Genomic DNA, 20964 nt, shown 5'->3' on the forward strand with positions numbered 1-20964 from the left:
TATTCCACAAGCTATATAGATACCTCTCAACATGATAACATCAAACTGGGACCTCTTTCAAAGGCCACTTCCTCAAAGGTGTTGGCTGATCCTTATCCCTCTGTATCTTGTGACCAAGATACTCAGCATTCTGTCATTCATAGTTGGAAGTGTAGTTCTTCACTGTCCTACTCAAGTGCATGTTAAGATCAACTTGGCTTTACTGAGTTTTTCATGTCCAGTCCAAAGTACAAAAAGATTTGATAAATGCTTAATAAATGAAGGACAAAGAAAACAGGGCAAGATGAAGGAGCAGGAAAACAAGGAGATTTTAATGAAGAGGACAATGATAATAATGATGACTGCTGGCACCAGTTAAGCTCTTACGTCTTTAATTGCAAAGAGCTGTCCACACTAACAATATATGGGGTATGTCTTCCACTTCCCTCTCACCCTTTGAGTGCATGTGACCTCAGAAGGTACTCCTGCTTTCCCCCTTATTACTGGAAGTTGCCATCCTATTCGAATAGAATCTAAATAAACAGGGAGCTAAGTGGCTCCTGCCACCAGTTTAGATGAAGCTGCCCCACCTTTGATGCTGACTGGGATCAAGATGATGATGATGCACTCTTGGAGCTGGTCCAAACCACACATTACTCACTTTAATCTGATTTGGAGAAACAAGCAAAGACCCTTACACAGAGAATATAATTTGGCAGGGGAAGAGAGCATAGAACAGGAGTGTGGACTTTCTGTAGAATGACTGAAATCCATACCCCACTCCCCCCAAAAAATTACCACCCAGACCAGCAACTATTCAATAAACAAACTTAGGCTAATTTCCACAACACCTAGAACAGTTTTTTCTAACCTCTTATTAGGACCCATTAGCAAGTTGTGAAATCAATTTAATAGATAGAGACCAGAATTTTAATAAAAATTAAATAGAAACTACAAAACATTTACAATATTGCTTTGTAAAACTTGTAATTCAGCTTTATTTTTCAATATGCGTGTGTGTATGTGTATATACTAGGTCATGATGTAAAATGTATTGCTGGGAGTCAAAAATGTTTTAAAAACACGGAAACAGATCATTTAATGTTTATATAAAGTAATCTCTGCTGACTGACTGAGCTTTTTCCATGTTTTACTAGGCCATACACATAAGATATTTGTTCTTGCCACCTGTTGTTCACAACAGTACAGGTTCTTCAAGTTCAAAAAAGCATATGAAACATATCATCAGCACAATTGTCCCTTACCATTTTCCTTATTCGTGAAAAGGAAGATAAGGGTCACTCTAGAATAACCACCTACGCTTTTTGTTCCTAGGTACATTTCTACCTTCTATAAGTCCGTGACATCAAGACAAGAGAAACTGGTCCAAAAGCTCCAGCTTTCACGGTCATGTTTGCTTACAAGTATTAACCCACCACTTAAGGACAGTAGTCAAACACATTTTATTTTCACCCAGAGTGCAGCACTCCTCCCTCATCAATAGCTGCAACAGTGGAAGATTCAGAACTTGGTTTACAATATCACCTCAACCTATCCCTTTGTTCCAGAATGCTTTTTCTCAAATTCTTTTTGTTGCACAGTTCAACCGTGGCCAACAGAAGGCTACGTGAAAAGTGTCCTCTCAGTAGTCACTCTCCAAACTCGAATTATCATCTCACTTCTAACATCCAGCTCTGTGCAATATACCCCCTACCTTCCTTATTCCCTCTATACATTTCTCATCAAACTCAAGGTTTAATCAATAATTCTTCCATAATGGCTAAAGAAATATCCCCAAAACTGGAGCAATCTTATTTCTCAATGGCATCTATGCTGCATAGTGACCAGCAATGGCCAATCTTGGCTTTCACAGATAAGCAAAACACCCAGCCATCAAGTATGCAAGCTGAAGTTCTATGTGGTGTGTCCACTCAAATCAGCCCTCAAAACCTATCAAAAGAAGAATTTAATTTGGGTTTCACCCATTTTTTTAAAGAGGTCATACACATTCTTCCACCTTGCACATAAGCACTGTCTACCACCCTGTGTTTTCAACGTCGACTGTGGGAACATATGCAACAGGAAAAAGTCGGAGTAAAGGAGTCAATTCGCTGAGTGTTTGGGTCCCGGCCACATACACATTACTGCAGGATTTCTTGCTCTGTGCAATATAAAAAATTAGTTGAAATATTCTTCCCCAAAATGGAAGTGTCACCTTTAAATACAAAAACAAACCAAAAAGGAAACATACACTGGAAAGAACACAATAAACATTTGAATTGACTTAGCACAAGTTACAACATCAAGCATAGAGGAGTATCAAAAACAGTTCCTTCTACCTAGAGTGTCTCTCATCCCTGCTTCCCAAACTCATCCTTAAGGACCACAGTGATTGGCCTCGTCTTCTCTGAGACTTCCCTAACTCCCTAGAGGACTGGGTCCCTTTGCTCCCCTCAGATGCAATCATCCATTCATTCTCTTAGCAATTAAAAAAAGATTTATGGACTGTATGATCTGGGCCAGGCATTGTGTTAGGCGCAAAGATACACATATGATGAATAAGAAACACAGTCCCTGCCCTCAAGGAGCCCAGTAAGAGAACTTGGAAGGTTTTAAATTAGTGAAAGGGAATGAGTTATGTCAAAAGAATAAATGGAGAAATAAATAACTTTAAATCCTTGCCCTCAAAGAGATCCATCAAATCCCAAAATGAGAAGTGAGGACAATAAAATGCTAGGAGCCTGTCAAAAGGCAAAATGGCAAAATCTGGGAAGCATTCTTTCTTGCAAGGAGATCACTCTGAGCCTGAAGGATTTGGCTCTCCACAAAAGAGAGGGGAAAGGGTGATGCAGAGAGCAAGAGCAGCCAAGGCTTGGCCTTAGAACAAAGGCGAGCTGACCTCCTGGACATCATCCCCATTTAGCATCACCTGTGCTAAATGTGGCCCCTTCACCTCGCCCCATCCCCCAAAAAACGACCTCCACAAAATTTGGAAGGACTGAAATTTAAAGTTACCTTCCCAGTCACAGAAATAAAGGCCAAATACCCAGAGTCAACAATGAAGCAACACTAATGGGCAGAGTGGAATGTTGGTCAGAGAGTGAAACCCAAAAATCAAACAACTGAGTAGTGGCAGCTCTGAAAAACAAAGCTCTCATGGATCACATAAGAGCCTTTGGACATATAAACAAGCTCAGATTTCCAAAACTTGCCTATAAGAGCACAATAATATTATTCAACTGTGTAGTCAGTTTGAATCCTGGGAACAGAGGGTGGATTTTTTTTTTTTTAAACTCTGAGAAGGAAGCTCCTGGATCTCTTAGTAGTTAATTTTGAGAGTGTTAGTTCAGGCAAAGCTACCTCCCATCTGAACCAAAAGCTGACCACACCAACTTGATGAAGCTCTTTCAAAAGGAGTCTTTCATTTGAACGTCCTTTCCAACACACAAATCCTGGTTTGGAATTTCTGATTCTTAAACCAGCATGGCAAGCAGGAGCCATCCCTGGCCAACCACTAAAAAAGAAGAGGTAAATCTTCCATTTGGTTCTTCTGAGAGCTGGAACTGGCCACAGAAAGAAACACAAAGTTTTCACTCCAAAAGATCAAAGAGGGCATTTTGTACCAGGAAACTCAATTCCAAATCCTCATTTCCAGGAATAAAGCCACAGTGCCCAATACTTACTTGGGAAAATAAAACAGGAGACTCTGTGGATTCCAATTAAAGTCTCGGATGGCTGTATTTCCCAGCCTCACCAGTTTAATGTTGTTAACATTTTACCTAGGCACTGCTTTAACTTAAACACCACTTCCAGCTCTGAACGGTCACACAGGTTACCACTAGGAAAAAAATACGAAAGCATTTTAACACTTCACCACAGCATTCTTTGCCCCATCCCAAGTCCCAGATATATAAGACAAGGTGATGTTGAAAAGTACCAGCTTCAGCCCAGACCATGTCTGCCATAATTGGAGTCAGGCAAAACCTCGCTGTAGCCCACACTATTATTTTAGTCACAATATTGGAAATCAGAATGGAAGCAGAAGAAAATAGTGAGGGCGGGAGTGGGGGGGGGCACACCTCAACCTTCCTCAATTATAACAAACAATAAGCTTGCTTTAAAATTATTACCTGGGGTCCTGTCAATCAGCCAATAGTCTTGTGTGCCTACTTTTTACAAGGCACCAAGCTAAGTCTATATAGTCAGCATAGCGCAATAAAATATTCCCCAAGTAATCACTGTTAATGGTTATGTGTTTAATTTTCTTTATCGTTTTACAAAAATGTCTATGTATCGTGTATGTAGGTTATAAAGTCTAAAAATAAAATCAGCGCCCATGAACCCATCACCCAATCCAAAAACCAGAACATCACCAATATTGTATCATCTACCTACCTCCTCCATCCTTATTCCAGGTTCCTACAACACATACACACACACCCAACCATTATCCTGAATTGGGGGGTTTCAGCACAAGTATGAATGCATCTTTATGACTACCTCCTATTCCTAACAAGTGAGTTGACTTTCCAAATGTGGCAGTGATATATTGTTTCCTCTTAAAAGATGATGTCTTTTTTTTTTAAGTGAATCATTGCTTTAAATAAAAATATTAAGTAATTAATAGATTAAGTGAGACTTAGCCATGGTAAACTCACAAAGACCATATGTGAACGAATGCTAGTTGAGTGATTACTGGCAAAAGCGGCTTGAAGAACATGAGTTCTGGAGTCCCGGAGACCCCTGGTTCAAATCCTCACATCACCACTTAAATTTGCGGAGCCTTGATTTCTTATTGTAGAAGATAAAATGATAATAAGACATATGGTGGTTGTGAAAATGGAATGAAAAAGTGCATGGAAAGAGCTGAGCACAGTGCCTGGCACATATCCAGTACCCCCAAATTATCCCATCATTAAAATCACCCCAAACATATCAAAGGGTCTTGCCACCATCACCGGTTTGCTTCTGCAGAATTCCTAACCAGTTGGGCATGAGATCTCTTCACATAAAAATAAATCAAGATGCAGGGATCCAACAGCCAAACAAGCCACCGACGACAGCTCCCAGTCCCAGCATTGATTCCATCTTCACCTCATGACCTTGAAGAGCAGGATCATTTTTCAAATCCATTTCTGTCCTGTTCCCCTCCCTCCCTCAGAAAGCTGGACTACTCAATCCAGCCCTGAGAATTACCTAGAAGCCTGTCATGATCATCACAAGACTAGTCTGGTCTGATCTAGGGTAAGACCAGAGGCATAACCTCTATTTACTGACTCAATCACTGTTATCTCTTTCGTGGATACATGAAGAAAATTTGGTAAAGCACTACTTTGAAAAAAAAAAAAAATCATTACAATGCTATTAATCAAATTAAGTTCCTCACTTCTGAAATTAATACATTACATTCCTGAATATGGCATCTTTATTCCACATCCTTAATATTGTTTTAAATTACTTACAGAGAGCAAGAAACCTATTTGGACTCAAATGATCACTCTCTTCCAAGATACGAAAGTTGTAAGACTACTCCCTACATCAAGTTTTATTTAAAACCACCCTCAAGTAAAACTCACTAATACACCTGGAAAAGGAGAGAATGAACTCAATCTATACCCATCTCAAGCCTTGGTCTTTGTGATCTAACCAGAATTTATCTGAACACTGTGAGTATCTGTATAAGGGGTGACAGCAGTGATAGTATTATCCGACTCCCAATTACATCAACTTAAGGTCTACATTTCAGCTTCAAAAGACTTCTGTTTTTTCATTCCAAGACAGAAAACAAAAACAAATGAATCACAAAATAAGTGATTTGATCTGAGAATACAGTGATCCAGGTCCGATCCAAGCCTAAGATAACCTCCTGACCCATGTCCCCACCAGTGAAATGGATGAGGCCCTTATTTCATATTTAAGCAGTCTGCACACTGTAAAGCCACATGGCAAGGCAGTGTCTGAGGTCAGCACAAGCCTAGTGTCTGCTGGCTGCCCAAGCCCGGGCCCCTGGCCAGCAACCCACCTCCAGAGACAAGTGCCAGGACATACTATAGTGTTTCCATTTAAGGCCCGCCACTTGGATCAGCCCATCTCTGAAATTTCTTAACACCACCTTTCCAGGAAGAATTTTTTTGGGGAAAAGGGAGGTGGTGTCTATTTTTTGCCACCGCCTTCCCTTGGGCTGTCAGAGCAATCTGCATCTCTGGGACAGGATTCTTTAAAACCACTGGGTTATGTCTCAATTCAAGGGTCTCTTTTCAAAAATACATTAACACGTGCATGGAACCGGTTCCTTTTCCCATCATCTAACGCCTATCATACACCCCTCACACAAGGAAGAAAAGCCCAATAAAATTAACGAATCCATGGTATCACCTTGCTACCTCCCTCCAAAAGCCAAATTAATGACAACTTTTCAACCAAGACTTTTCTGCTACTACTAAGTGGAATGTTTTCTTCCCTAAGTAGCTTCTCTCCCATGCAAGGAGCATTCAAACCTCCAGGGGGAAGAAGAGGAGGTGAGGAGAGGGTGGGAGACATATCTGGCACAAACTGGACAGAGCTGAGCCGGTCTAGAACCCGACAGAAGTTACTGAATCCAGCGGCCCCAGAGGCCCACATCCCTCCCCAGCGCGCCCAAGGTTCTAGCCTCACTGTTTTGGTTACAGTGTTGAAGGAAGGGTTTTAAACTTGGCAAAGTACCGTGCAACATCTGTAACCACATTTGCCTTCTGGGGATCGGAAGATGAATCCCACATTCCTGGCTTTGAAGCTTTTTGAAACTGCAGCTAGGAAGAACTGAGGGAGGGCGGGAGTTGAGCAGAGTTTATTGGCTGTCTCTCCAGCAGAAAATTCCTCTTGGAAGAGATGGATATTTTGAGGGTGGGGGTGATTCGCCCATCTCTTTACTCTACCAAGCTCAGCGAGGAAGGTGAGCCCCGTGGCCCGGCGGCCAGATCGATTTACAAGTCGGAGGTGCACACCCTGAAGGAGTTCACTACACACACACACACACACACACACACACACAGAGCACACACCAGTGCAGGCAACCCCGCGCCCCCCGCTCCAAGCCTCTGCCGTCCCCCATATCCCACCAGCAGTTCAGGCCCAGAGCAAGACAGTTTCGTTCCGCGGCTGCTTCCCCCGCCGAGAGGGGCTCGGGCTTGGGGGAGAAAGGAATGAAAGCGAGGGGGAGGCACCGCAGACGCCCACCCTCCCACCGCCAACCCCTGCCTCTTCTCCCGCTAGGCTGCCTCCTCCCTCGGTCCTCCCGGCTCCCGCAGGCGCGGCGGCGACCTGCCCTCACCTCTGGTCCCGCGGCGGCCGGGGGCTGAGCCGGGGGAGGCGGAGTGCGAGGCAGCCGGGCGCTGCAGGTCGGCGCGGCGCGGGGCGGCGCGGGGCGGGGCGGGGCGGCGCAGCCGGCGAGGGAGCCCGGAACTCTGCGGAGCCGGGGCCGGGGGCCGAGGGCCGGCCCCGAGCGGCGGCGGCGGCGGCGGCTGCAGCGGGGCGGTGCGTGGAGCCGCGGGCGTCCCAGCCCTCGGGCCGGCGCGGCTGGCCGAGGAGCAGGCTGGCAGCGGCAGCGGCAGCAGCGGCAGCCACCCGGGGGAAAGAGCCGGGGGAGGGAGGGGAGGCGGGGTGAGGAGGAGGAGGAGGAAGGGGAGGAGGGCGGGCGGAATAAACTTCCCGAGGCGCAGAGGCTCGGGCTGGGAGGCCGGCCGCGGGCGGGGCGGGCGGGCAGGCTGGGGGCTGGCCCCCGGGGGCGGTGCGGGAGACGGTCACAGAGAGTAGAAAAGTTCCCCCAGCGCCGAGGGGGAGGCTGCGGCGGCGGCGGCGGCTGCAAAGAGCAGGAGCCGGAGCGGGAGGAGCGGGAGGAGGAGGAGGAGGAAGTGGCTGCGGAGCGCTCGGCCAATGAGTGTCTGGAGCTGTGATTAACCAGGCAGCAACACATCATTTCCTCCCGGCGCGGATCCAGGGAGCCGGGAGGGAGAGGGAAGGCGGCGGGGCGGGGCCGTCCCCGCGCCCCCTGCAGGCGCCCGGCCGAGGGCGAGCCCGCCGAACCCCGCCGAGCCTGCCCGCGCCGCCCCCGGGCGCCTGGCGCTGTCTGGCCGGTCGGGCGGGCGGCCGGTGGAAGCTGCGGGCGCGCGGCCCGCGGGGCTCCTCGGAGGCGGGGAGGCGGCGGGGCAGGCCCGAGCCGGGCTCCCGCGGCCTGGGTGGGAGGAGGAGAGGCCGCGCGGCGCGGGTGAGTGCCCAGGTAGGCGCGGGCGGGGCCGTCTGGACAGCTCCCGGGGGCGCGCGGGGCGGGCGGGCGGGCTGGCTGCGTCCCGGGCCCCGGGACTGCGGGCGGCGCGCGGCTCGAGTGCGGCTTGTCAGACTTGGGCTGCATTCTCATCCAGGCCATCTCTGACCTGCCTTCAGATCCCCTTCCACTTTGCTCATTTCCTCGCAGGGTCTTGGGTTATGCAAGAGCTTGCCATTTTCGCAGTCGTCTTCCTTAGCAATAAAAATAAGCACGGCGGGGCTTCCGCAGTAATCTAGCCTGTCCTAGGCGCCATGGGAGCTTACACTGGAAGGGAAGGGACATTCTTCGCTGCAGAGAGGCTGACAACCTTGGTCCTTCGATGCACAAAAACACCCCAGTATGCCAGAGCATCAAAAAAGGCGTGCAAGGATCAAATTTTGCGTGGTGCCTGCTGAGTGTAAAGGAAAGCACCAAGCCGTTTTCTCTGCCCTGTAGAAGCTTATAACGTACAGTCCTATCACAAAGCAAAATAAAAGCATGAAACCAATAAATGGGAATACCATAAAGTATTTTTATCTCTACAGGTTTATTCATGCAGAGGGCATTTATTGGGTGACTGCAGTGCTGCAAAAGGTTGCAAAGGAAATGGAAGATCTGTCCCCTGCAGGTTGGGAGTTTACAATTTAATTAGCAACACAAGGCATATGTACATGAAACAACTAGAAAATAATCCCCAGGTGTTATATAAGCAAGAGGATGAAGTAGGTGGGGGCATTTTTTCACAAGGAGAAGTTTTGTACCTATATGATTGCTGGGGATCAGGAGAGGAAATTCCAGGACCATTCAAGGTAAGATGCCTATATGTATCCCTGCTCTATGGAGCAATATAATAGGGACTCAGTGTCACTGGGCTGTGGTGTCAGCCCTGCCACTTACAAACTGTTATGACCTTGAGCACATTGTTAATCTAAGAAGGGAATAAAGGCTGTCTCATGAGGTGGTTGTGCAGCAGTTCATATGAGATTACACATATGTGAAAGCTTGTCAAGCTCAATCATGAACATTTATGGAATCCCCATTGTCCAAACTGGCCTCTTGTTGGTAACCTTCGTTAGCGTCCCCCCTAGGCTGTAAGCTCCATGAGGGCAGGGACCAGGTCTGGCTGTGTTCATCATGCATCACCCAGCCTAGCAGAATGGTACATGAGGATGCTCAATAAAGGTTTGCTGAATAAGTGACTAAATGAACTAATGAATTCTGTTATGTTTTGAACAGTTCCTGTTATCTATTCCTTAAGTAATTCCTTTGGTAGTGTCTTGTTGTGTAGCTGGCTTGAGGCAAAACCCTCTAATACAACCCTCCTGGGACCCACGTGTGTTCTAGGAGACTGTCTGGTAGGATTCTGAGTGGTACTTGTAGCCTTGCAGCATAAATTGTGTGTGTGTGTGTGTGTGTGTGTGTGTGTGTGTGTGTGTGTGTATATATATATATATATAAAGCAAGAGGATACCCTAGGATCCAGCCCTCTACACAAGCCTGTGCACTCAAGGATACAGCTTGGACATCATAATCCAGAGTTTTTCAACCTTGGCACTATTGACATTTATGGCTAGATAATTGTTGTGGGTGCTATCCTATACATCGTGAGATATTTAGCAGCCTCTACCCACTAGATGCCAGTAGGACACCCTCCCCCCATAGTTGTGACAACTGAAAATGATCCAGACATTGTCAAATGTCTCCTGGGGGGGAGCAAAATCAGCCCCCTGTTGAAACCACCACCACCATGCCCCAAGACCTAATCCATTGATTTAACTCTGGTAGAAAATCACACCAGTATACTTACTTGGAGGAAATATTAATACATCTTCTGTTATTCTGAGATTCTCAGATCTCCTCGGTCGTATGTTTCAAGGAGCACAACTCTTGTTAATTAATTGCCTGCTGCATTGTGAATTGGCATCTCTTCTGTTTTCTGCATATCCTCCTCCTTTATGCCCAGATCAACATGTTCATTTCTAAAAGTCAACAGCTTTCAAAAACTATTAGGAAACAGGGTCTTAAGCAACCTAAGAGACCTGTATGATATTTTCCTATAAAATTTGGAGAATTCATTTTATAAAATTTTGCAGAGAAGCTTCTCAGTTGCAGTGAAGCTCTTAGACTTACAAACAATAACCACATCCTGTCTGCACTCAGATTGTAAGGACACAGGTTATAAATCATAATTTTAAAAAATTATTTCACTTAAAATATTTAAGTAACTACATTGAGTAATTTTCTTTCATCTTGAAGCCATTTCTTTTTGGTTTCAGAGTTTTCATTTCATAATGGGATAAGAATATGTTTTATTAAAACCTATAAAGCAAAAATCAGCTTAGTTATCAACTTCCAGAAGCAAATTCTTCAGAATATTGCTGGGCTATTCAAGAACTGGGGTGTTGATGAAAATCCTGATGCATTGATGTGCTGCCATTCAATTTCTAAAGGTTTCTTGAAGAAAAATAGAGTAATTGTTGAAGGAATGAACAAATTCAGATAAGCCTGTTTACTAAGTAAGTAATGGGCATGTGGAACCAAAAAAAAACCCTGTTTTCCGAGTAGACAATAGTACCAAGTTTATGATGTAAGCAGACATTTTTGTTCAGCGACACAATGGCATCTGTCTCATTAATTAAGGTTATTTGAAGCATTGGTTTTATAGTTTTGTTCATATTTAGTTTTGGTTTCATAACTGTGTAATGGTTATAAGCATATGCAGATTAGTTTATATCTAGTGTAGTGACTGTTCACATTAAAATTGAGCATTGAAAACTGGGTAGGCATCCAAACAGCTTAGAAAAATGGCAAAGTTTGAGAATTGAATGTGGTTTATGGTAAAGTGATTCTCCAATTTCTGTTTTGTTAGACTAGAACCAGAACGTACACTCTTAAGAGTCTCCAAGTTCTCTATGAATCCATGAAATCTGTGCTTTTACTTCAATTACGATATTTTTAAAAGAATGAGTGCTGTATTAAAGAAATCAAAATCATGCAAATTCTGGATCATATGAGTGCAACCACAATCTTACTGCCTCTTTTGCTATGTACCTATAAGGACGTGCAGTTTATTTAAGTAATATTTTGATGAAAAACAACGGGGCATCACTGAAGTTCCATGGTAATTTTTTAAAGTTTTGTATATTACTTAAGTGTGAGAAACACTACTTACCCCAGCTGCATGCATCATAACTGTTCTTGGAGAATGATGAATTAAAAGGCCTTGAATCTGAAATTTAGTTCTAATCCTGAGGCCCTAAGAAACTGATATTATATTCTAAAAATCGAAGTGACTAAATCAGAATAGTGGAGAGAAGAAGAGAAAATCAAAAGCCGAAAGTTGCACTAAAGATTCTGTCGGGTTTGGCACCCTTTTTCCCAAAAGGTAAACGTTTAAACCAGTCAGGGCAGACATTTGTTTATCTTCAAGTTAAACTTTCCCAAATGTATCAATGACTCATTAATCGTGCATTTCATACAAGAGTTATTGGCCATCTACCATATTCAGGGAACTGTGAGAGCTAAGCAGGGAGTCCTCATGCTGCCTATGGTTTAAGGAAGTTGGTGCAGTCACTCCTGGCACACAGCAGGTTATGTGCAAACCAGTGTGTGACTGTGGGCCAACTATGTGATAAAAGAGGCATCACAAAATTGTGCAAATTATTGTGCAAATTATTCATTAAATGATGTTGAAGCACTTGCCAAAAATTCTGTTAGTGCCTCCCCTCATACCATTCCTGAAAATATTTCCAAAAGGAATAAGATGTTAAATATATTTTTTTTAGAAAATCATAAATTAACTCAAAGCAAATATAGGTAAATACTTATCTTTACTTTGGAAAAGGACCATGGAAGAAAGAAAGCTGCAGAAGAAACAAAGATTGGTTGGCTTGACTACATAAAAATATTTCCCTATTTTCTCAAAATTTCCCCTAAATTTTTTTTAGCAAAAAACCAAACAAATAAGAGACAAAAGAAGAAATGAAGAAGCAACACTATATTATATTAACACATATTATAACATATGCTCAAAGGGTTAAAATCTTTAATATATGAAAGAAGTCTTACAAATCAACAAAATGAATCTTCTATAGAAAGTTGGACAAATATCATGAATAGATGAGAAAAAAATCTATTATATATGAGAATTAGAAAAAAATTTTACTCACTGTAAAAACTGAAGAAAAAGTAATGGAAACAAAACAGATAAAATGTTTCATACAATTTGTCAGCAATTGAGAATACTGTCTATTGGTAAGATTGACTTTATAAAGGACACAGTTGCCATGGAGAATGTAAACTGGAAAGCAATTTCTAGAAAGTAATTAGGTGATATGTATCAAACATCTTAAAAATATTTATAACATTTGACACATTAATCCCATTTCAGGAATTAATGCTATGAAAATAATCATCAGTTACACAAAAATTTGTTTAAAAGAATAATCAGCATCTAATAACTTTAGAAATGGTGACAAGCATAAATTGAAAAAAAAATAGAGCACAAAGGTATAAATAAGACTTCAATCCTTATAAGCACATTCATCCCTGATAGTCACATATACACAAAGAAAAAAGACTAGAAGGAAATATTCTAGGATATTCAGTACTTATCATGGCACTTATTACTTATTCAGTAATTATTACTTATTCAGTACTTATTACTTTCTTCTTTACATGTGTCTGTGTTCCAATTTTTCTGTAACTTAGACACATATTTTTAAAAGGTCTGATAGTTGTGGAACAAAATCTAACCAGTGAGGGATGCATATGGATTTATATTTGCAAAGTGGGAGGTGCAGTGTTGAGAATGGAATTCAAATTTGACATTTTTGTGCTCTGCTGGTAGGTCCATTTCCATCGCAAGAAAACTTCCCAGAGGACTCAGCCTTGATCTGCAACCTTTGCCAGAATCTTGGGCTCTTTGTGACCCACTTCCTTGAAGCCTGGAGGGATAGATGGCCGTCAGGACTTTCCATGGTCTTGCTCACATTCTGAAGTTCCTTGAGTTTCTAATTTACTTAACTATGGTTAATTTAGCTACATTGTTTAAATGTGGATTTTAAAAGCTAGTTCCTTGGATGAATGCCCCCAGGAAGATCAAATTAATTTCTTCCTCAAATTAAACAAATACATTTCAAATATAACTGCATGGTTCTTGGTAGAATCCAGCTTTACAGTGGCCTTTCATTTTTAGGAAACATTCTTTTTCCTGATTGGTCCCTCTGAGCGTTGGCATCATGAAGACAATTTCATGGATAAGAAATCAAATTAATTTTCTAAGTCCTAATGTAGCCCCATTCTACCAATATCTAAAATCCAAAGGCTTCCTTTTTATTAACCTACTTTTGTTTAATGAAACTCCAGAGAGCAGCTGCTAAGGTTAATTACATATATGTAGTGGAGAACTAGCTGTGTGACCTTAGGCAAGTAACTTCAGATTTCAGAGCCTAGTTTTTCCTCAGGTGTAGAGTGAGTTGCACCCTAGAGGTCTCTGAGTTTTGAAATTCCTCAACTTGAGATGGAATTCCTAAGAAGCTAATTTATCTGAAGTCACTGATGCTGCATTTGACATTTCTGGGGACAAAGAGCTTAAGATTTCTAGGAAGGCCAGGGTTACTGGAGTGAAGTGGCCAGGTGGCCATGGAGGAGGACTGAGGTGGCCTGACCAAATTACGCAGGTCTCACAAGTCACTTGTGGTAGGAGGGGAACATGATTAAAGGGTTTAAGCAAGAAGTGAGTAACAAGTTTGCTTTACATCATTTATTGCTATACCCAAGACATCCATATTCCATTCTTAACCAGATTTTTTTCCTAATTATTATTATATTATTTTTTAAAAGATACACAAATACAAAAAGATATATTGTATAGTGAAAAGTAAATTCCAGAACCACTATCGATTCCCAGCCACTGAGTTCCCTTTCAATAATTCTTTAACATCCTTAAAGAAAATGTTCTAGATATATGAAATTATACATGTACTCTCTTTTGCCTTAACACAGATGATGACATGAGTAAGAACAATGTGTGCAATCTTCTACCCTTTGCTTTTTTAAAATTAACGTAGTAGTTCATCTTGCAGATTACTAGTCTCCTATTGATAAATCGTCTTCCTTATTACAACAAAGTTATTACATCCAAGTTTTCACTATCCTATTGTGTTGCCCACTCAGGGAATCACAGAACTCTAGACTCCAAAGAGACCAAAGATCTCATCTATTCCCACCCTGCCTTTTATACTAGAAAAAGTTTGTCCCTGAAAAGCCATGTGACTCTTCAAGGTCTCTAGCTAGTTAAGGCAAGGCTGGAACTAGAACTTGGTTCTTCTAACCACCCTCCAGTTTGATTTTACTTTCGATTATGAAGTTATACATTTTGTAATTAAAAATACTTTTTAAGTGGTACGCATAGTATGATCCAATTTTTGTTCTTTAAACTAGCATGTGTGATGCACAGAAATGAGTTTGGAAGGCTGTGCACCAAGGTCCTGACAGTGGTAATCTTGGGATGGTGGCAGTGCTGGTGATCATTATATTGTTTTTTTAGTTTTGGTAGCAACTTTATTGAGATATAATTCACATACCATACAATTCCCCCATTTTAAAAGTGATTTTTAATCAGTGTTCAATTAAGTGATTTTTAGTATATCACAGAGGTGTGCAGCTATCACTGAAATTAATTTTAAAACATTCTCATTACCCCCAAAGGAAACCCTGCATCCATTAGCAGTTTCTTACCATACTTACACTTTTTATTTTTACATTGTATTTCCTAAAAATTTTGCAATAGTTGTTACTTTTATAATAAAAATAAACAAATGTGTTAGAAATAAAGTTAAAATAATATGACATAGATGATAAAAAACATACAGAGAAAATAAAGTATTTCAAAGAAGGTAAAACTAATTTTACTGTCCAATGTAAATAGATTTAATATGTCGGATAACTTTCTCTTCATCTTTTCTATTCATATTCACATATTACATACAAGTACACGTAGTTTTCTCTTACTCTTTTTAGCTATGAGTATTTTCCCAGGTCACTAGATGTTCTATGAGAATAGGATTTTTTGACTTACGGATGTACCACAACCTTTGACAGAATCTCATTATTTTTTTAGGATAGATTCCTAAAATTCAGAATCCAGATCATGTATTTCCAATTGGTAAGTAATTTGAACTCTTTCCAGTGGCTTGTCCATCTCACCACATCCTTTATTATCTTTGTCACCCACCCTCTATTATCTTTGCCAATTTGGAAATTTAAAAAATTATCTGCTTACATTTAAATTAATTAAATAAATTTGAATGTATTTGTTAATGAAGGTATACCTTGCTCATAAATATATTAACTGTTTTGGTATATTTCTAGTTTTCTTTTTAGTTAATGCCCTTTGCCTATTGTTCCATTGGAATGTTAGTGAGTATAAAGAAGTGGGTTTTTTTTTTTTTCTTTCATACTGAGGACTGACCAGGTAAAAATCTGAATCTATAAACAACTTTTAAAGATTAACCTGGTTTTCACTTATTACTTTCCACATATTTGCAGCAGTACTTGGCTGCCTTCCTTCCGGGGATTCTTTTCATGTCTATTGTACCAAAATAATTGCTAGAGATGAGGGAGGAATGGTCTGGGAAGAAGTTTTTAATATTTTGATAAAACGATTATTGGCCAATTTCATTCTAAAGCCCCGAAAATAATATTGTAGATACTAATAATAATATAAAAACTACATTATATAACGTTTGATTTTCCTAAGTAGTCAGATACACTGTGTTCAACCAAGTCCATCCATCCCTGTAAAGGTTAATATCAATAGTGAGCCAGATAGACTAGGGTATACTAGAGTATAAAATGCACCAAATCTCATTTTACTTTTCTCTTTGACAAACATGAGTTTTTAAACCAATGAACAGTCTGAAGTTTGACTATGACTCAGTTCCTCCTAGTGCTCTAGCACAGATTACGAAAGGTTACCAAATCCTTCAGTTGCTAACACAGAGATCCAATTTGGAATGAAGGAAATAAACGTCCCACTCTTTAACAGCTAAAGATGTCACTGATCCCATCTACGAAACTGGAGTTTCAAAATGTGAAATGTGAAAGCACTTGAATCTCTCCATAAGGGAAGGACCTTGGAATGGAAAAGAAATACACATCCAATAAGGAAAAAAAGTATTGGTGACAGTGATTATTTTTGGATAGAAAATAGCCACATCATCCATTTGGTGAAAAGAGAGAAAAAAAGGGCAACATATTGATCTGGGTTGTCGCACATCAAAGGCCATTCTCCACCATGTCCCATGGAGCTGAGATGAGCTTACTCTATCACTGCTAAAGATCCAGAGGCTCCCTGTTGGCAAAGCAAATGTAGATTTGTGGACAAATCAAGGGATCATCAGAAGTTTTTCCACAGTGAATTGTCTGCTTCCACTTGATTCTTAGTTACATATTAGGCAGCAGTGAAATTTAATCATGAGAACACAGTCTTAATTAGATAGTATTTGATTTTCAAACTAAAACAAACATTTGTATTTTTACAGTCATCACTATTCAGCTTTTGAAATAGAATGATGAAATTTTCAATTTTGAAGAGAATTTATAAATAATTTAATACAGCCTCTAATTTTTCTTTTAGGGAATTTGATAATGTTAGGACTTCTGTTTAATGAATTTTGAAACAAAAGCAAAAAGAGAAAAAACAGTATGACGAATTCTATTTGTCTATCAGCAGGTTGAGCAATTATCAAGATCAGGCCAGGCTTGATTCATCTATTTTCTACTTTTTTTTTTTTTGGGGGGGGGGAGTATTTTAAAGTAAACTTCAACCATCATGTCATCCCATCCCTACATATTTCAATAAGCATCTCTAAGACATATGGACATTTTCTTACATAACCATAATGGCATTTTCTCATCTAAGAAAAGTAATGGTTCCTAACAAAATTAATGATTCTTTTGTATACTTCGATCCCCGTTCAGATTCTAATTGCCTGAATTTTCTCAGAAAGGCCTTTTGTCAAATCAGCTGCCAGGCAGTGACCACTTACTGCATTTGACTGTTCAGCCTTTTAAGTCTCTTTTAACTTTGAAATCAGTTAGTCCTCCCCACTCTTCTTTTTTGTTTCCCCTACCCATTTTGGTTACTATTGTTCTTGATGATGATGATGATGGTGACGGTGACATTGACTTGTTGGTGAAACCAGGTCAGTGGGCTTCGCCATTTTACTTTTTTCCCAACTGTTGAAGAAATAGAGGCTTAAAGAGCTTGTGTGAATTCCTCCAAAAGAAGTAGTTAATACAGAGTAGAATTCAGGTCTTCTAACCCTATTCTATTGTGCCCTTTCCTATATATCACATTGCCATGCTATAATTTTACAATATCTATGATTTTACTGTCATGGTGGTTCTGAAAATATTAGAAACATTTAAAACTCTCCTTCTTCCATGTTTATTTACATCTAAAATACCTAGTATTTTTCAGGATTTAGAATTTGCAGCTTACCCCGTGAAGTTACCCTATCAATGTTACTTTCTGAAAATATATCAAAATTAATTGAAAAACCATTCATTTTCCAAAAACCCATATAAATAAATAAACAGCAGAGTAAATCAGTAAAAAGTACTAGTGCTTTCACTGAGATTTTGAAGCAAAACTACTTCAGCAAAGATTATGCACATACACATGTACCAAAAATTAAGATTAAGCATTAAAAACTTAGAGAACTTTAAAAACAAATGACAGGTTTCATTGACTTACTGTGTTCTACCTTAGTTAAGCAGGGCCTGTAGTTTCCTGTTGGTGATACAATGAGTACATGAAGTGAAGTTCAGTGTGAGAAATAAATCCTGTCCGTTTGTCCAGGAAGTACAAAGGTGGAGAGGACACGGGCATTCAGAACAGAAAACATATCCTTCCTCATCCATTTCTTAAAGTCACCAAAGAAGATAGGAGAAGCAAAAACTTAAATTCATTTTAATGGCTCCAGCTTTGCGCTTTTTGACATTAATAAAATCAACCAACAAATCACTTTTTTAAAAAAGAGTTTTAGCTAAGAAAGACTTTTATTTGAATATGCTCGATTAAAAAAAAAATCTTTCTGTATTTTAAAATTCTGATTAAGAATTGTTGTTTTTAAACATCATAACTTCCCCACATAAAAATGAAAAATTCTTGGCCACATTTTCCCCTTGGGTCCTTATACGGCTGTTAAACCCGGGATCACGTACCACTCCCTGATGTTTATTTATTTCAATCCTCAGATATATGGTAGAGATTTTAAAATATTATTTGCCACCGTGGAGTAGCTAATAGATTCTAGATGGTTGCTGCTGAATTTTTTTTTTTTCTTTTTGGGAAAAAGAAAAACCACATTGTTTTGAGAAACATGTTTTTAAAATAATTTTATAGATTGCAGATTTTGTAAATGATCATGTTAATTGTTGGGAAGGGGTTCCCAACCTTGTTAATGTCCCCTTAGCATCAGGCTTTTGTTCCCCAGTGTTGAATATGTCATTTTCTCCCACAGACTGCATTTCTAGGGGTATAATTGCTGTCTCCATGTAAAAGACAACTCATGTGCATAAATTTCCACTCACTGAAACGAGACTCTGCCTTCCCCTCATTTTAATGCAGATGTGATCCAGGGGGTAGAGTTACACTTAACTTCCCCAAGCAAACGAAACAGATTACACATTAAATATTGTCTTTTGAACCAGGTGCGCAGAAACAACCAATTACCTAGACAGCTCATCAAGGCCTGATATGTTTACCATATTGTTTTTGTTTTCCCTTTAAACATTTGGTGAATTATTCTGAGGCTTTCATTTATCTGTAATGAACAGAATATGCTTATTAATAAAAGCCCCTTTTGTGTGATTCACTAACAGTGGACTCACAAAAGCCTTTAAAAACCATGTTTGAAAGTTTCCGAACTGAACTTGACTTCCTGTGAAGACTAAGCCTTATTACCACAAAGAGGATGCTGCTTCTGCTGCTTCTTGGCTAAATAATTGATATCTAAAATGACCTAAAGTGGAGGGAAGGGGCCTGAATTTGTGAAGAAGAGAGAGTGGGGGATGTGTGTGTTCCTCTTTTAGATATTTTCTGATTGTCCATAAAGGACAGTATCCATATACATTTATCAGAGTTTGGTCACTGCCCATTACATCATCTGGAATTTTTATGCATATCATTGTTTCTTTTGTGATTTTTAATTGGCCTAAGACGCAGATGAACTAAACAGCTCTTTCAAGACTTGTTTCTGTTATTCCAAGAGATTTTTACCACTTCCTGAGGAGGGACTGTTTTAGATCTTCAAAAAGTCATTAACCTTCCAAAGAATGTGAAGAATAAAGTGGCAGGGTTCCAAAGATGTATTCATAACTGGGGCGAACTATCAGGAAGGCTGGAGGCAGGGGCCTTTGGGCTGGAGATGCCTGATCCACCATCAGCTGGTTGAGTGGTTAAGCCAGAGTGACTTGCTGAGTGTCCCGAGCCCTACCCACCTTTTATTCCCTGAGCTTCCTTTGGAAGATAGGGGGAGCTCTAAGCAAAGGAGGTGAAAATGCACAACAAAAAATTATGTGTATGTGTGTAGGGAAGGTGGGTAGGGGGCAGAAACTGAGCATAAGAGTTTTGTTTTTCTTTTTAGTAAAGCAACTTAAGACATTTTGGAGCAGATGAAACTTTAAAACGTGGGTGTAGAAGAACTTGAAATCATGAAGAATGCTGCTAGTTACTCTCATACATTATGGCCAAAGTGGAAAGTTGGTACAAGGTCTATGGAGGGCAATTTAACATTCCCTTGCAAAATTATACATGTGCATACGCTTTGGCCTTGCAATTCCATTCTAAGAATATTTCCTACAGATCTCCTCACCCAACTGTGAAAAGATGGATGTAGAAGGTTTTCATTGCAGCACTATACATATATATATATATTAATAAAAACAAAAGACTGAAAATGACCTAAATGTCTATCAATAGGATATTAAATCAGGAAATTATGATACATCCTTACAATGGAACTCTATGAAGCTTTTTAAAAAGAATAATAATGAGGAAGTTCTTAATGTATTGATATGAACTGAGCTCCTCAATATAGTGGTAAGTGAAGAAAAAAAAAAAACTCTGCAAGATTCAGGAAAATGGATCACTTGCTACCATATACTACCATTTAAGTGGAAAAAGGAGGAAGGACATACATCTGTGTTGGCTGGTATAATTGGACACAAATTCTCAGAGACAGGATGGGGCCTGGAACAACAGGGAGGAAGGAAAGGACAGGGCAAATGTTTCGCTAAGTTTGAACAGAACCGAAAAAGACTATTTGAATAAATTACCTATTCAAAAATTGAAAAGAAGGAATAGTTTCTTGAGTGAGGCAGTCCTGATTCCATATTCTGGTTCTAGCACTTTCTGACCCTGTAATCTCAGTGTTCTTTTCTGTAAAATGGAGCAGATAGTGCTACCTGCCTCCTGAGGGAGCGGAGGATGTTGATGAGGACATAGATATATATGCAGTGGAGCTAGTACAGTGCCTGGGATGTATTCAGTAGATGCTCTTCTGATTAATATTATCATCATCCTCCTCATAATAACTGGGTATTTGGAGAACAGGGTGGAGAGTGATGGTGGGAGTTATGGAATTGATTACTAAAAACATTTTCAGCTCCAAAGGGCTCTGCCGAGGGAATCA

At 40.4% G+C, this 20964-nt stretch overlaps 1 protein-coding gene and 1 long non-coding RNA gene across 4 annotated transcripts in view; one reads left to right on the plus strand and one right to left on the minus strand.

Moving 5' to 3' along the window:
- Positions 1-7617, minus strand: part of ACVR1 (activin A receptor type 1) — a 128198-nt gene extending 120581 nt beyond the window's left edge. The window contains exon 1 of one of the 2 annotated variants that reach the window (XM_012745259.2): positions 7289-7617. The gene's annotated coding sequence lies outside the window, so the exon portion shown is untranslated. Of the gene's footprint in view, positions 1-3662; positions 7160-7288 lie in introns of those variants that run through there. The other variant, XM_076005555.1, reaches the window with a different exon arrangement.
- A 327-nt stretch (positions 7618-7944) lies between these two features.
- Positions 7945-13407, plus strand: LOC105860470 (uncharacterized). Of its 2 annotated transcripts, XR_012920553.1 has the most exons (3): positions 7945-8233; positions 8806-9069; positions 10537-13407. It is a non-coding gene; the product is annotated as an uncharacterized LOC105860470 (long non-coding RNA). The 2 variants fall into 2 exon arrangements; XR_012920552.1 differs by lacking the exon at positions 7945-8233 and having other exon boundaries at positions 8318-9069.
- Positions 13408-20964: the final 7557 nt, after the last annotated feature.

Source organism: Microcebus murinus, chromosome 8 (assembly GCF_040939455.1).
Source record: "Microcebus murinus isolate Inina chromosome 8, M.murinus_Inina_mat1.0, whole genome shotgun sequence".
In the NCBI taxonomy this organism is placed as follows: domain Eukaryota; kingdom Metazoa; phylum Chordata; class Mammalia; order Primates; family Cheirogaleidae; genus Microcebus; species Microcebus murinus.